Source organism: Lissotriton helveticus, chromosome 1_2, assembly GCF_964261635.1.
Source record: "Lissotriton helveticus chromosome 1_2, aLisHel1.1, whole genome shotgun sequence".
Lineage (NCBI taxonomy): Eukaryota > Metazoa > Chordata > Amphibia > Caudata > Salamandridae > Lissotriton > Lissotriton helveticus.
Genome location: NC_136058.1, coordinates 394,201,481 through 394,213,871, shown reverse-complemented (window position 1 = coordinate 394,213,871; position 12,391 = coordinate 394,201,481). Strand labels below are relative to the sequence as shown.

General features: G+C 46.5%; 1 protein-coding gene across 1 annotated transcript in view; it reads left to right on the top strand.

Moving 5' to 3' along the window:
* Positions 1-12,391, top strand: part of LOC144807953 (uncharacterized) — a 57,143-nt gene that overhangs the window by 25,565 nt on the left and 19,187 nt on the right. The gene's annotated exons all lie outside the window — the stretch shown is intronic.

The following is a 12,391-nucleotide window of genomic DNA, read 5'->3' as shown; positions in this document are numbered from 1 at the left end:
TCACAGTTTCTACGGGTCCGTAGCATTTCACCATAGGGAATACTTTCTATCAGTTTCTGTGGATGCACTCTATTCACAACTCCCTGCTTTTTCCTTTCTATGTAGGCTTTTGACCATATGTGCTTCTCTAGCTCAGTATGGATAGCCAGATCATTTATAGATTTATTTCTTATCTAACGAGGGAATTTTAGGTTGAGATCAGTTTTTGTCTGTCTCTGGAGTAATCTTTTAGACTTTTCCCTACTTCCGTGATGAAAAGCAGCGAGACTATCAAGACTTTCGATGCCACTTGGTGCAAACCACCTCTAATTCACCTTAAGATTAGCGATCAAAATAACGAGGCAGGAGCTGGGGGTTGATAGGCGAAGAACAAGTTTATTGCTCTAGAGGAGAGTACATCGCATCCGACACCTGGGCTATCGTCAGGAGGTGCTCTAACTGCATCTCTGAGGCCTGGCCTTTTATATGTTTCTTTCGCCCGTTTATTACATGATCAAACAATCCTGACATCCGTTTATTACATAGTGAAACATCCTTGGAATCCCCGCCTTAAGATAGTTCCCACACAAGTCCAGCAGCAAATGTTCCCCCTCCCAGACCTTACAGATGATCGATATCTCGCAGCTGGACATTCCAACAGGACCTAAAACACGTGGGATAGGTCAGATCAAAGGGTCGGGTCATTGATTAAATTCCGGCCTGAGGAAAATTATATTTTGCCTTGTCATGTGTCCCTACGTGTTCCCCATCATATGTTATATGTGCATGATCAATATGCATATTTACCCCCTTGACCGAATAAAGACGCAATTATAGTTGTGTCCAACGTTAATATGCCAGTTATCCAGTCCTCCTGAAAGCAACAAGTATTAGGCCTATGTTGCCAACGTCTTTACATTGTGCACGTTAAGTTATCGAGTTGTCCCCGTTTCTAGGCCTCATAAGGGCCCGGACACCAGATTCGAGTCCCAAAGTCTCCTGAAGCACTGCTTCGAGAGAAGCAGCCCCCACCTGCATCCCTGACCCTTCACTTTCTTTCTGCCAAGCAGCGCGGTGCCCGGCCTGGCCTGCCTGCCTGTCTGCCAAGAATATGTTATGCCTATAGTTATCAGTTCAGCTCTCCGTCTTCACATTCCTAAGCTAACGAACCGCATAAACATCTTTAGCTATAGTCTAGTCTTTCTGTCTCCATGCAAGAGAATTACTGTATTAATATCCATAGAAGATTCATAGCACACGCAATACATGTAGGATATATGCATGCACCAGCCTTAGTGTCAAGTAGCCTTTGCCCGGATAATCTATCAACATGTACTCCAAACACAAGATATCAGATATGCTATAGGCACATGTCGTCCTGACATCCCAGACTTTAGTCTCCTCTTCTAGTGCAGAAGTCAGAGCTGTCGGGATCTAGCCCTACGCGCCTGCACAACGAACTACAAATACCGACGGTCCTGGGCGCGGGACTACATTACCCAGAGTTCCCGGCGGGGATTCCGGGATATCTGCCGGCTGACCAGGAAGTCCGGTGTCAGTGATTCTTCCGAGTATCCAAGGTGGCGGCTGCTCCTCGGATCTACTCCTTTCCAGAGGCTCCGGGTATTCTTCTTTGACCGGTATTTTGTTTGTGCAGAATTCTGTTGCCTAACAGCGCGCTGGCTAGCGTGTTGAGCTATGGGTGACATTTAAACGATTCCCGTTCTAATGAACACGGAGATTGTGGTGTGTTGGATTTTGACCTCGCGGCTGCGAGGACACTGTGGTGATTACGAGCGCCTCGCTCTTTATGTATAGGCTCAGTGGAGTGAGAGCTTATTTGTGCAGTTTCCATCTTTCAAGTGGCGGAGTGCAGGGGGGGATTGTAGAACCTCCGCACTGCCGTCACAAACCCAAGGCATAGGGTTCATTTTTCATGTTGGATTAATTGACAAGGCAAATACCAAAGCGGAGTGTGGTAGTGATTGAACTACACACTGCCGTGTTTGGGTGTTCTTGGTATTCACATCCCTTCAAGTGGCGGAGTGCAGGGGGGGATTGTAGGACCTCCGCACTGCCGTTACGAAACTAAGACCTATGGTACAATTGCATCTCGAATTTGTTGACTAGGCATTTGCCAAAGCGGAGTGTGGTAGTGAATGAACTACACACTGCCGTGTTTGGGTAGTCTTGGTATTTTGCAGAGTAATAAGGAACTCATCTGTTTCTGTTGAAAGCAAATAACATTGTTGAATTACAATTAGTATTCAAGCACAGGAAGTGCCCTTTCATTTTACGTTTTGGGATCCTTTGTTCCAAACTCATACGTTCTCACAGTGGGGTATGTGCAAGTCAGTTATCTTTAGGCTATACGCTTCCCAATTGAAGCTTGATAGTAACTCTGTTCTTTTTGTATTGATCAAGGAGGAAGACGGGAGATACAGCAAAGGGAGGTTTAGTGGCTATCATATTCAGGTGAATACATGTTGGTATGGTGTTAGTAAGAACTAATGAGAGTATGGTTTAGCAATGTATTAACCTGTGTATGTTTGTTTTTCAGTTTCTTTATCCCTGCTGCCCCTTCCTTCTCCTCTTATTCTTTCTGGGTTTTTCCCCTTATTGGGGTTTTTTCCCTCGCCGTATCGTCTGAACACCCTGTGTTTATACTTCAGGGTGTTCGGTCGGTCCGGAGGTGGAGCATTGTTGCTGCACGTGACTCCTGCGGAGTGCAAAGCCTTACAGAATCACTGACCCAAGAAATACACTCTGCCTGATTCATATGTAGCAACAATGGCGTCCATGGAGGATGTGTTACATGCCTTGGTCCTGGTACAGCAGGAGCTGGCCTCTTCCAAGGCTGAAACGGCAGCCTTGCGCGAGAAGGTGGAGCGTTTGAGTGGTAATCCGTTCAACGCTGCCGCTTCGTCTTCTAATGTCCAGGTTACTGTACCCCCACCCATTCCATTGGCTACTCCTGAACGGTTTTCAGGGGATCCTCGTAAGGTGCATGTGTTCATGACACAGGTTCTCATGCATTTTTCCTGCAAACCGTCCTCATTTCCCACAAATCATTCAAGGGTGGCATTTTTGATTTCTTACTTAAGTGGGGATGCAGCTGATTGGGTGGTACCGTTGGTGAAACGTGACGATGCTCTTTTGTCTAATTGGGCTGAGTTCAAAAAGGAATTCGAGAGGGTATTTGACCGCAGAGCAACCACTTTCAGTGCTGATCGTGAGCTGTTGACATTAAGACAAGGTAGAGGAGAATTGATAACATACCTGACTGCCTTCAATAGGCTTGTGGTAGAATCGTCATGGCCCGAGGAGAAAAAACTGTCTTTGTTTTATCAGGGGTTACATGATGATTTAAAGGATGTGGTAGCGCAGGTGGATCCTCTGCCCACTGCCTTTGAGGACATGGTAAACCTGGTGTTACGGTTGGATAGTAGATTAACAGATAGGAGTAGTAACAGGAGACGGTGGGAAAAAGGAGCGTATTTTGGTGAAAGAAACCCGAGGAAGGCATCCGGGGGTACGGACTCTACGTCTGAACCAATGGAGATAGGGGCTCTCAGAGCACCATTGTCTAGAGAAGAGAGAGAAGCCAGAAAGGTACAGGGCTTGTGCATGTACTGTGGTAAGAAGGGGCATTATGTCCGAGAATGTCCTTCTAAACCGAAAACATCAGGGTCTTTTGGTAGGTTTAAGAAGGTGGCTGTGTCTAAAACTGTACCAGATACCGAGCAGAAGGAGGACCGCACAGCGGGTGTAGACGGAGAACAAGCATGGAAACTTACCTCTCTGTCCTCCTCGGGTGATGAGGAAACAGAGCCTCACCTGGTGGTGGTGATGACGTTAGAGTATGAGTTAGAAAGTTGTTCGGTAATGGTGATGGTGGATTCAGGGGCAACTGGTAATTTTGTAGACGAAGGTCTGGTAAGACGTCTAGAATTGCCTCGAGTTCCTAGGGAGACGCCGGAAGATGTGTTGGCCGTGGATGGGCAGCCTTTAACCTCAGGTCAGATAACGGAGAGGACTGGTGATTTGGGGTTATCAATGTTGACGCAAGGGTATGTGCATTCTGAGGTGTTAACATTGAATATCATAGATGCTCCTCAGTACGAGATTATTTTGGGCATGCCTTGGCTGCATAAACATAATCCCGTGGTGAATTGGCAGTCAAAAACTATTCAGTTTGAACCAGAGACCTGTAAGGACCATTTAACTCCTTCTATATCTGCTAATGTCACCGTGTTAGCCACACCGTTTTTGGCAGCCACTGCTGCGGAAAAGGACGTCAAGCTACCAGTAGCATACGCTTCGTACAGTGATGTGTTCAGTGAGGTGAAGGCAGAAACTCTGCCCCCTCATCGGGAATATGATTGCCGAATTGATTTAGTGGAGGGGGCATCGTTACCATCCTGCAGAGTGTATGCTTTGTCTGTGCCAGAAACCTCCCATTTGAAACAGTACATTGACCATTATTCTCGATTGGGATTTATACGCCCCTCTCGCTCTCCCGCAGCTTCCCCTCTTTTCTTTATATCAAAGGCCAACGGTGACTTGAGAGCATGCGTGGACTACAGAGCATTGAATAAGAACACCATACGTAATCGATACCCTCTTCCGCTCATTTCCGTCTTGCTCGATCAGGTGAGAGAGGCCAGGATTTACACTCGTTTAGATTTACGTGGGGCATATCACCTGGTTAGAGTACGAGAAGGGGATGAGTGGAAAACGGCGTTCAAGACACGGTTTGGTTTATATGAATACCTCGTGATGCCTTTTGGGCTATGTAACGCCCCTGCAGCATTTCAGTTTTTTATAAACGATGTGCTAAAGGAATACGTGGATCAATTCGTGGTGATGTATATAGACGACATCCTGATATACTCTCAGGACGTTTCATGCCACACGAACCATGTCTGCAAGGTCCTGGATAAATTGAGAGAACACCATCTATATGTAAAGCTGAGTAAATGTGAGTTCGGGGTGCATGAGGTGGAATTCTTGGGTGTGAATCTTAGTCCTGAAGGATTACAGATGTCAGAGAGGAAGGTACAGGCGGTGAGGGATTGGCCAGCCCCTAAGAATGTGAAAGAGGTACAGAGCTTTTTGGGGTTCGCCAACTATTATCGCAGGTTCATCGTACACTTCTCCCAAACCGCTGTCCCTATCACTAGGCTGTTAAGGAAGGGGAGGTCGTTTGAGTGGACAGTGGAGGCTGAGCAAGCTTTTCAGGCACTTAAAAAGGCCTTTACTACCGCTCCAGTGTTGGCGCATCCTGTTTTGGAACATCTATTCATCGTTGAAGCAGACGCTTCGGATGAAGCCATAGGTGCAATCCTGTCTCAGAGAGATGTACATACTGGTCAGCTTCATCCTGTTGCCTACTTGTCGAAAAAATTGAGTTCTGCTGAGGTTAATTATTCAATCGCGGAAAAAGAACTCTTGGCAATCAAGAAGGCGTTCCAGGAGTGGAGACCGTATCTGTGGGGAGCAAGTCAGGCAGTAACTGTGTACACAGATCACAGGAATCTCCAGTACATGTCCGCTGCTAGGCACCTTACACAAAGGCAGATGCGGTGGATGCTTTTTTTCTCCGAGTATAACTTTGTTGTAACATTTCGTCCTGGCTCGCAGAACAGAAAAGCGGATGCTCTTTCTAGACAGGGAATTCCCACCAAACAAAATGCAGAGGAACAGTCAATACTCCCTTCCACGAAGGTGGTTTGTGTAGTAAGAGCCGAGAAGTTTCTGGAGGACATCAAAGACTCTAGGTCCATGGCATGTTGGGTTCGTTGGGCTTCTGCCAAACCAGACAGAAAGATTAGGCAGGGATTACCCTTCCATGGAGAGAGCTTGTTTCTGCCTAATACGGAGATTAGAAAGAAGGCATTCAGTTGGTGTCATGAAGCTCCTGCGGCTGGACATCCAGGGATCACAAAGACTGTGGATTTGCTTCGAAGGCATTTCTGGTGGGAAACTCTAGTGAAGGACACCACTCAATGGGTGGGCAGCTGCGAAGTCTGTGCTAGAAGCAAGGGGGAAACATCAAAAAAGAAAGGGTTGCTAATGCCAATGCCCACGCCTGATCGCCCATGGTCAAACATTAGTTTGGATTTCATCACGGGCCTTCCAAAAGATCAGGGGAACACCGCAGCACTGGTGGTTGTGGACAATTTGACAAAAATGGGCCATTTTATACCTTGTATGAACCTCCCCACTGCTAGCCAAACAGCACAGATAATGGCATCACAAGTTTTTCGTTTGCATGGCATTCCAAGAGTCATTGTGTCCGATAGGGGGCCACAATTTATTGCTCGTTTTTGGAGAGTATGGTGTCGTGCGTTGGGCATAGAATCAGCATTGTCTACTAGCTTCCATCCACAAACTGATGGACAGACAGAACGTCTAAATCAGACTCTAAAGAAATACTTGCGATGTTACTCGAAGGAGGCTCATGGGTCTTGGGTGGAGCTGTTGTGGATGGCGGAGATGGCCTACAACAACGCTTGGCATAGCTCCATAGGTATGTCCCCATTCAAAGCAAACTATGGGTATGATGTACGTACATTGCCGATACATATACCGGAAGAGTTAAACGATCAACCCTCGGTAAAGGAGCGGGTGCTAATGATAAGGAAAATACACAGCGCTGTGCAAAAACATCTGCTAAAGGCCAAAGAAACATACAAACGGTGGGAGGACAGACATAGGACACCTGGTCCTCAGTTCGAGGTAGGAGATAAGGTTTGGCTCTCCACCAAATATATCCGTTTCAAGCTCCGAAGCGTGTTTCATCCGCGCTTCATTGGGCCATATCCTGTGGTGCGTCGCATCAATCCTGTGGCGTACAAACTGAAGTTGCCTAACACGTTACGAATACACCCCGTGTTTCATGTCCAGTTGTTGAAAAAAGCTCTTACCTCACGCAGAATTGCACCTCCGGTGTTGGCCAAGGATGGGAATCTGGAGTATGAGGTGCGATCCATAAAAGACTCCAAGTTTCGCAGGGGTGTCCTGTGGTACTTGGTGTCTTGGAAGGGCTACGGGGCGGAGGAAGACTCCTGGGAACCAGTTCACAATGTCCATGCTCCTAGAGCTGTGCGAACATTCCATGTCCGATATCCTGCGAAACCTGGGCCTAGGAGGCGCTTGGGAGGAGGGCGTACTGTCGGGATCTAGCCCTACGCGCCTGCACAACGAACTACAAATACCGACGGTCCTGGGCGCGGGACTACATTACCCAGAGTTCCCGGCGGGGATTCCGGGATATCTGCCGGCTGACCAGGAAGTCCGGTGTCAGTGATTCTTCCGAGTATCCAAGGTGGCGGCTGCTCCTCGGATCTACTCCTTTCCAGAGGCTCCGGGTATTCTTCTTTGACCGGTATTTTGTTCGTGCAGAATTCTGTTGCCTAACAGCGCGCTGGCTAGCGTGTTGAGCTATGGGTGACATTTAAACGATTCCCGTTCTAATGAACACGGAGATTGTGGTGTGTTGGATTTTGACCTCGCGGCTGCGAGGACACTGTGGTGATTACGAGCGCCTCGCTCTTTATGTATAGGCTCAGTGGAGTGAGAGCTTATTTGTGCAGTTTCCATCTTTCAAGTGGCGGAGTGCAGGGGGGGATTGTAGAACCTCCGCACTGCCGTCACGAACCCAAGGCATAGGGTTCATTTTTCATGTTGGATTAATTGACAAGGCAAATACCAAAGCGGAGTGTGGTAGTGATTGAACTACACACTGCCGTGTTTGGGTGTTCTTGGTATTCACATCCCTTCAAGTGGCGGAGTGCAGGGGGGGATTGTAGGACCTCCGCACTGCCGTTACGAAACTAAGACCTATGGTACAATTGCATCTCGAATTTGTTGACTAGGCATTTGCCAAAGCGGAGTGTGGTAGTGAATGAACTACACACTGCCGTGTTTGGGTAGTCTTGGTATTTTGCAGAGTAATAAGGAACTCATCTGTTTCTGTTGAAAGCAAATAACATTGTTGAATTACAATTAGTATTCAAGCACAGGAAGTGCCCTTTCATTTTACGTTTTGGGATCCTTTGTTCCAAACTCATACGTTCTCACAGTGGGGTATGTGCAAGTCAGTTATCTTTAGGCTATACGCTTCCCAATTGAAGCTTGATAGTAACTCTGTTCTTTTTGTATTGATCAAGGAGGAAGACGGGAGATACAGCAAAGGGAGGTTTAGTGGCTATCATATTCAGGTGAATACATGTTGGTATGGTGTTAGTAAGAACTAATGAGAGTATGGTTTAGCAATGTATTAACCTGTGTATGTTTGTTTTCCAGTTTCTTTATCCCTGCTGCCCCTTCCTTCTCCTCTTATTCTTTCTGGGTTTTTCCCCTTATTGGGGTTTTTTCCCTCGCCGTATCGTCTGAACACCCTGTGTTTATACTTCAGGGTGTTCGGTCGGTCCGGAGGTGGAGCATTGTTGCTGCACGTGACTCCTGCGGAGTGCAAAGCCTTACAAGAGCCCCCAGCTCTCCCCAGTTACACGTCATGGCCCGTTTGCGCGCAACAGTAGGTTAAAGGTTCCAGCTGCCCAGGTAGCCCCCTCCATGTATCCACCCATTTCATGACACTTCTGTGACGTCTACATCACATGTCTTCGTGCACGTCCTGTGCACGCCTTCTTTTCACGCCCATATGTTCTTATCTTTCGTTTGTCACTTGTTACGCCTACTGTATTCAATGCAATTGTAATGTATTACTATATATACTATGTAATGTTAATGAGACGTTGCAGCTGCCATTCCATTCCTTTCCGTTACAGGCTATTCTGATCCTGTCCCTTCCCTTGTGCCTAATTAAAGCCTGTTCGACTCAGATACCCCGGATCCTGCCTCTTATTTATTGAGCTATCTGTTTTAGTTAATGTATAGAAAAATAGTACCGGTAATTAATTATTTATTTACCACATAAATGGCGCCCGAATAGGGACGAGCCCCTTCCCCACGCGCCGACGATGTAACGCAGGCCCCCTGACCCTTCTACAGCCGTGACGGAACCCTATGCGCACGTGCAGATATTTCTGCTCAAGTCTCCCTCAGGCCCCCGGAGGAGACGGAGACTGCGGTCCGGCATCCAGACGAGGCGGTGAGGAATGCGGTTCGTCCCGACCAGAGCCCAAGCCGAGAGAGCAAGGTCCGAGGTATCCGGAGGCCCACCTGTAACCGAAGATACGAAGCCCGAAGCGCATGCGTAGCAGTCCAGTCCAGTCCGAGGCCTTCAGTTTGGTATACACCTGTTACAACGCATTTTTTACTCCGCACTACCATTACAACGCGACTTTTACTCCGCATACCATTACAACGCATTGCGCTGGGGGGCGCTCTAGGATAGGGAATAAGTATAATTTACTATCCAACACCTTCCCTAGGGTCCACGGGGACTGGAGTTAGAATAGTAAATTATACTTACCACTATCCAGCACCTCTAAGCGCTATGCGTTGTAACGGTATGCGGTGTAAAAGTCGCGTTGTAACGGTCTGCGGAGTAAAAGTATGCGTTGTAACGTCATACATCCCTTCAGTTTTGCTTCCCGGTGAGTACCGTTGCTGGGGGGTATCTAGACGGGTGTTCATTAATTTGTGCCCGGTCCGATGGGTTTGGGTACACAGATCCAGTCCGACGTGTTCACCTAGGTGGATACGGTATGACATGTCTCTTTATGAGACCGGTATGTTCTGTACTGTTTTAGCAGTGCATCCAGTAATTCTAGTAAGTCCGTTCTCGAGAAATTCAAGTATTGTGTCTTCAATGTATCAGATAGTATTCTGTTCGAACTGTTATTTATGTGTTCTTGATGTCGTGGTACGAATGATTGTTTTGCTATCCATTACTGTGATTATTGTGTATTGTGTTTAAGTTCAAGTACGGCTCAAATATGCCTCTGTTTTCGAAGTTACGTCAGATAAAAACCAGAAAAGGGTTACTCGAAGAATCAGTTCCTGTCCCTCCCAGGGACAGTCCTGGACATTTCATGTATCATAAGCATGGCTTAGATGCCATATTGTATGTAGATTTATGGGTGGATTACACCAAACATCTTGAAGAGAAATATAGATGGCCTGTATCAGGAACATGGGATGCTGAGTGCATCATGAGAGTAGAAGAAGCATGATGGAAAAAGAAAGCCCGACAGTCCCAGAAAGATGCCATAGAGTTATGGCGTAAAGAATCTCATAGAAGAACAGAAAAAGAATTCAGAAAAGCAGAATTAAGTAGGGAATCCTCAGAAAAAGCCCAAGAAAAGGAACTCCTAGAAGAAGGTGAACGAGTTAGAGCAGAACAGTCCGACAGACAGAGGAATGCCCTTATTAAAGGCATGTATCCTCTTCTTGCCGAGGGCTTGCCGAAGGCAACCCCGGAAGCACCCCATAATTTACCGCCACCATTGGTCCCAACTAAGCTACGTCATAAACCGACTGCAGCTGAAATTTTTCTTTCGTCCTATTTAGACGACACTGTCCCCGAATATGCTAATACAGATCCTGCCCCGCCAGTCCAGGTTCAAGTCCAACCCCCTGTTTATAATTTAATTCCTGTTCCTCCAGCCACTGGTCCCGGGAACCCTGTCCATGTGCCAGTACCCCAGGATCAACCCACATTACGTACTCCTACAGTACCAGTCACGTTACCACCACCCGTACATTCAGTATTAATTGACGATTCTAGTTCAGGAGGAGCGGGGGGAGGTGCTCCTACCACCCCGCCTCAAGTAAAACGACTGACGCTGAGAGACGCAGCGTTACAGCGCACACCAAAAGCGGCTACACACGCAGCCCTCAAGCAATACCTTACAGACTGCATATATGATTCAGTGCCAGGCGAAGATCATATGATATTATATTCAGTACGTCTAAGACGAGTTGCCAACTTTTTGGCCACCCTGCCTGACATGAAAGAACATCTAGACAGAATATATCATTTTATACGAACAGGGGAGAATCCAGAAAGTATTCACGAAGCTATGACACACAGAAAAGCCGAGATTCAAAGTATGATTTTACAATTCTTGATTAACTGTTTAATAAGAGAACAAGATCATCCTGATAAAAACAAAGACGAGATGAAAGTCTTGACAAGGTGGAGTGACAATATAGCCGACGGAAAACACAAGACACAGAATAGTATAGAAACCATGTACAGAAAGATCCGGAAAGAAATTATAGGTATGCACGAGAGAGAGAAAGCAAGTATAGTAGCAGAGAAAGAGAATGATTCTTCAGATGAGGATGTAGACACTGAGAATCCCAGTAGAATAGCGTATGTAGGTAGAGCGAGACCGTCAGATAGACACACACGCATAAATTACAAGAAAGCTTTTCCTCCGCCCGTACCTGAACAGTGTTCTCTTGAACAAGTATTCCAGGCTACAGATAAAGTTCTGAAACTACGAATAGGTTACAGTGAACTTAGTACCATGCACGAACAAGAACTAGCCCGATCAGCAGTCCGATGGGTTAGTGATTCTGCCACGTTTCCAGACGAAGTAGTGGCCCAAATGTTTCTGAAACTGCCCCCAGGCGAGCAGCGACTGGTGGGTATGTACATGATCCAGCACCTCATCACACTGTACGAGAGTCAGCATTCTGATCCAGGTCCCTTATATAATGTATTAAACGAGTTACTCCTAAACCGATGGAAAGGTCTAGGTACCGATCTAATTAGTGTCATTTTAGAACAGCGCCACAAATACAGAACGTTCCTGACTCCGCATTTTGTCCCTGTTTCACCTCCGTTCTACATGGACAGACAGAATCCATTACGAGAAGTACATCCAGTTAAGGGAGAGGGGGGTAATCTCGAACGAGTATTTGTTTACACCCCTATCACAAAAATAGAACTACTAGAAATGAAAAAGTTAATACCCTGTCACGATAAAGATCCAGCAGGGTTCCACCGTGAATTAAAGGACATGCTCCGTATGGGAGAATACACGTATCCTGATATCATCAAAATGTTAAAGGTCCTGTTGCCTGCGGGCATATATGAAAAACTGAAAGAAAGAGAATGGGAGGTGGGAGAGAAAAAGATAGATTGGACCGCGTTAGAAACCGAAGATAATGCACGAGTCCCAGGTACTGGTCTTGGGGATAAAGCCAAAGAATTGCCCGAACTGTTAATACAAGTCTTGCCAAGATTACTAGCTACGAAAAAGGAAGATTGGGATGCCATCTCAGCCTGTAAACAGAAACAAGATGAAGACACTAGTGATTTTTATTCCAGATTCGAGAAATGTTTCATTATTAATAGCGGTTTAAAAACAAGTAGTGAATCCTATCCACATCTTTTTGTTACCAAACTAGTTGAGAATTCTTTACCGCAAGTCAAAAATAGAGTATTGAAAGTCGAGAGTACTTGGCAAGCTAATACCCCGTCACAGAT